The sequence below is a fragment of the Orycteropus afer genome, unplaced genomic scaffold (genome assembly GCF_000298275.1).
Source record: "Orycteropus afer afer isolate SDZICR_OR568_19922 unplaced genomic scaffold, OryAfe1.0 scaffold00865, whole genome shotgun sequence".
NCBI classification, from domain to species: domain Eukaryota; kingdom Metazoa; phylum Chordata; class Mammalia; order Tubulidentata; family Orycteropodidae; genus Orycteropus; species Orycteropus afer.
The window spans coordinates 437703-442529 of record NW_006922452.1 but is presented as its reverse complement, the minus strand read 5'-3'; the positions used below and the strand labels follow the sequence as shown (position 1 = coordinate 442529).

Here is a 4827-nt window from a genome sequence, read left to right as displayed (position 1 = left end):
AAGTTGATTGTTTTCTTGCCTTGTTGTTATGTGCCATCTAGTCGGACCCAACTCATAGCGACCCCTCTTTGGGTTTTCGAGGCGGTATCACTACGGAAGTAGATTGCCCAACCTTCCTTCCGAGGAGTGGCTAGTGGGTTTGAACCGCCAGCCTTGTGGTTAGCAGTCAAGTGCCTTAGGCACTATGCTACCAGAGCAATTGCATTCAATTTTAATTAACATTTTATTTCTCTTGTGGCCAGAGGTGATATTTTATTCACCTCGTTAGCCCCAAGGCCCAGCGCTTGATTAAAATCATAATGAGTGCTCAGTAAAATGAATAAATAAACAAATTTTTTTTTGCTTTAACAATTTCTCAATCCTCTTCCTTCCTTCCCCGACTTTCTTACAAAGAATTCTGGAGTCTGAGGGAGTAGCATTGTGTGGGCTCTTTCTATGTCTTGTATAAGCTCATTCCTTAATCCACAACTCACATTCTTTCTATGATGGCGATGGAAAAGTCAGGAAGGAAGGAGAATGAGAGGAGGAAGGGAGTACTGGGTAAAGTAGCTGGGTGTACTGGTAAATAGTGTACCTCTACAATCCATACCCTTCCTGAAATGTCAACATATGACCTTATTTGCAAATAGATGTTGCAGATGTGATTAATGAAGATGAGGACATCCGATGTGACTGGTGTCCTTATAAGAAGAGGAGACACAGAGACAGAGATAAAGGGCAGAGTGATATAGATGCTGCAGGAAGAGATTGTAGTGATGTGTCAAGGAACATGAAGGTTTGCTGGCAACACCAGAAGCTAAGAGAAAGGCATGGAGCAGAGCCTTGCCTAGGGCCTTCAGAGACATCATTGTCCTACAGACACCTTGATTTCAAACACCTAGTCTCTAGAACTGTGAGAGAAGAAATTTCTGTTATTTTAAGCCACCCAGTTTGTGGTAATTTGTTACAAGGGCCCTAAAAACCTAGTGCATGTAGAAGTGATAATCTAATCAGAAGCAAAGATTACATTTTATAGAGAGGAAAGCTGAAACTCACAGCCATGTGATTTACCTAAGGGCATGCAGGCGAGGCCAGAACTATGGTTTCTTGGCCTCTGTTGCTGGGCTTTTCCACTCTACAATGAATATTGCAGCAAATGCTTGAACAAGGACAGCTCTTGAACATACAGGCAAAAACAAACTGGCCCATTTCCAAGATGACAGAGAGCCTCACTGTCAGGGTAAAGGGGTCATAGGTTTAAATGTTAAAAAAAAAAAAAAATTCATACCAGATTCAAATCCAGCCTCTCACTTGGAGCAATGACTCAGACCAATTTTGCAGGCGGCATGTTTTCTTTTGAGATTTCTCATCTGATCTGTTCCCTGTTCTCCTAGATTGCATAAGGGGAATGATGAATTTCGTGACTGGATCCCAACTTCCCAAGGCCCAAAATAATCGCCATTCTGTTTTCCACAGGAGATGAAGATATATATTAGGATTTTAACATTCTTTGAACATCCACTTTAAAAACAGGAGACATCCGCGGCAGGTGGGGCTTACAAATGATATTTTTAATCAGATGTTCACCCAGAAAGTAATTAACTTTCAGAAAGTGTCTTCCCTGGAAGGTCCCAGAGGCTTCAGGCAGCATTCTCTTCCTCTCAGGTTCTCCGAACATCCCTTCATCTTTGCTTCTCCCTGTGTCCCCGAGCCCAGAGGGAGATGAGAAGCAATCCTGCTGATAAGGGTGAGGATCACATTTCAGTGGCTCAGAACTGTGGGGCAAGAATCATTTCTTCTGCCTGTCTTACCACCACCCCAACCCTGGTACCTTCAAGACTATATTTTCTAAACTGTTTGGACCCCTGGTAGATTTTTCAGTTTTAACTGGTCTTTTGTATTGGCTTCTCTGTCCCTTGTTTTAGGAAATCTAAAGGAGGATAAACTAAGAATCTGTGTTTTGGAGTTCAAATCCTGGGTCCGTCACTTGCTAGTTGTATACCCTTGAGGAGGAGCTCTGGTAGCATAGTGGCTAAAGCACTTGACTGCTAACCAGAAGGCTGGCGGTTCAAACCCATTAGCCACTCCTTGGAAGGAAGGTTGGGCTATCCTACTTCCATAGTGATACTGCCTCAGAAACCCAAGGAGGGGTCGCTATGAGTCGGGGCCAACTCTACGGCACATAACAACAACAACAACATACCCTTGAGGGAGTTACAGCTTTTGACTGTCCATTTCTTACCTATAACCTGGACATAATAAACGAACTTATAGGATTTTTATAGGACTGCTGAGCTGATTTTTTGAAATAATCCCAAGATAGCACACAGTTTGGTGTCTAATTTCTAGAAATTTCTCTTTTATGTAAAACCAAGTTTGGATAGAATTTGGATAGGTACTGGATCATCTGTTAAAATTATTCTACTTGATTTAGTCCGTATATAATAAATGTTTCTGCTTTGATCTGATTTTCTTTTTTCCCTGAGAAATTTAGTCTTCGAATCACAGCCTTAGATCTAAAGGAACTCTTGTAAGTCATTTATTTCACTTTCTTCCTCATCTCTCCAACCCCAGCCTTCTCTCTTCATTATAAGCCTCCAGCCACTATTCTCACTGTCTCCAATCCATTCTTCACCCAACACCCAAATTCTCTTTCTATCACCTTCTCCTTCCTAAAATGGCCTCCATCCCTATCAGTCATCTTATTCTTCAGAGAACAAAGGTCAGACTCCTCACTTGTACAGATTTCTCTTCAGTTCCTGATCCTTACCTACTACCAGATGAACAACTATGACAGTGTACCTGAGACTGCCCTGGTTCGCTGAAATTTTTGCATCCTGAGTGGGAAAACAGAGATAGCTGATCCCCCTACCAACTGTCTACATCTTTTGTCTATAGATACTATACCAGTTGTCATCAGGTCAACTTGGACTTACTGTGACTGTATGTGTGTTAGCGTAGAACTGTCCTCTAAAGGTTAGTTAGCAATGGCTAATTTTTCAAAAGTAGATTGCTATATCTTCCCTCTGAGATGTCTGTGGGTGCACTTGGATCTCCAACCCTTCACAGAGCAGCCTAGTACATTAACCATTTGTAATACCCTAGGACTCTTGTCTACAGATACTCTCAGGCTACTACAGATTTAATTTTGTCTTGCTAATTATGTTCTGCTCTGGAGTTAGTTATTTTCTCCTCAGGCCCTCTGCTACATTATATGAGACTCTTAAAGGTTTTAGATCCAGATGAATCTGCCTTTGAGTTGCAACTCTACTGACCTTGGTCAATGACATATCCTTTTAAGCATCAATTTCCTCAAACGTGAAAAGGCCATACAAGTATATATCCTTTGGTTGCTGTGAGGGTAAACTTGGTATGATAAAGAGATCATCTGAAAGAATGCCTGGCATTGCATAAGTGGCAGGTGGTTTTTCACTGGGTAGGGGAGTATGTTCGTATACTCCAGAGTACCTGTATTCAGTATATGCTTTGAAAGAAAACTCAGGGGTCCAGAGCTCATACCTGTTGAGCCATGATTTCTTTTCTTTTTTTTTTCTATTTTCTTTCTTTGACTTAAATATAAATCAATTCTTTGAGAGGTTACCCTTACTAAGAACTTGCCTTGAAGTCTTGCCAAATAATATAGACCATGACAGGGGTATTTCCTTTGGACCTTAACTACTGGAATTTTCCATGTGTCAATAATTTTCTACCTTCCAGCAATTTTGACCTGGTTGCATTCAGTTCTTGGTCAGTGAAAGGGAAAACAGAAAACTGAAAGGACCTTGAATGTTTTCTTGTTGACCAGTTGTCACGAACTCAAAGGTAAACTCATTTAAAATTGGTGCAACACCATTAACTGAAGGGTGAGGGCCATCTAACATCTTTCCCTCAATATCATCACCCTCAAAAGAGGCAGAAGTATTTAAACCTAATGGGGTCTGAGTTCTGTGTATGAAGGAACTGAGAACGAGCAGGGTGGCCCCTGACTCCAGAAAGAAACAGAAAATCCTGATTATGCTCAAAAAGATTATTGCTGGCTCTTCACTTCCGCAACAATCTACATTGTGGGGGCCACTGTTCTTAGTGAGTATTTGATGTCATGATGACATTAATAATTCACAGAGTCTGGGCAGTACTTTTCCACTGAGGGCTGTGTGCAGAGAGCAGAAGTGCTGCTAGGAGCCTGAGGGTTCCTGACAAGGTCCGATGCCTTATGCTTCAGCAAGTGCTTTGAACCATCTCCAGTCACCCCTTCCTTGCTGCCACTGACACATAGAAAGACAGACATTCTTGGAAGGTTGTCGTTTTCTTGGCTGGGGTTTAAGTGACTTTAATCAAGAACACAACTTAGAGGTGGCATGTGAATGAAAACCAAAGCAATAAAAAATAAATACAATTTTAATGATCAGTTACAAACAACAATTCAAGAGATGCTCTGAAATTATACTTGATTCACTGCTAACGTGATGAGAAGATTAGTTTGGTTAGCCAGAGGAAGAGAAAGAGTGAGCTCTGATTAGTACTAGTATTAGTTTTGATTATTCATATCTATATTTTTGTTTTAGTTCCAGGCTCTCTGCCTTATATTTAATATCTCTTTTGATCTTTACACCAATCCTATGAGGTAGACAACTTTAAACCCATTTTATAAGTGAAGAAACTGAAGTTCAGAAAGTCAAACAGGCTTTTACAAGGCCATTGAGGTTGCAACAGGTGGAGTCAGGGTTTTATCCACTGGGTAGTTATGTTTCTGTAGACTGCCTTTTACATGTGTTCTATTACCTTCAAGTGTTAGGAGCTCTGGTAGCATAGTGCCTAAGGCACTTGACTGCTCACCAGAAAGCTGGC

General features: G+C 41.1%; 1 pseudogene; it reads left to right on the top strand.

The window, feature by feature from the left end:
* The first annotated feature begins 485 nt into the window (after nt 1–485).
* LOC103212175 overlaps nt 486–4827 on the top strand; it is a 55782-nt pseudogene continuing 51440 nt past the window's right edge.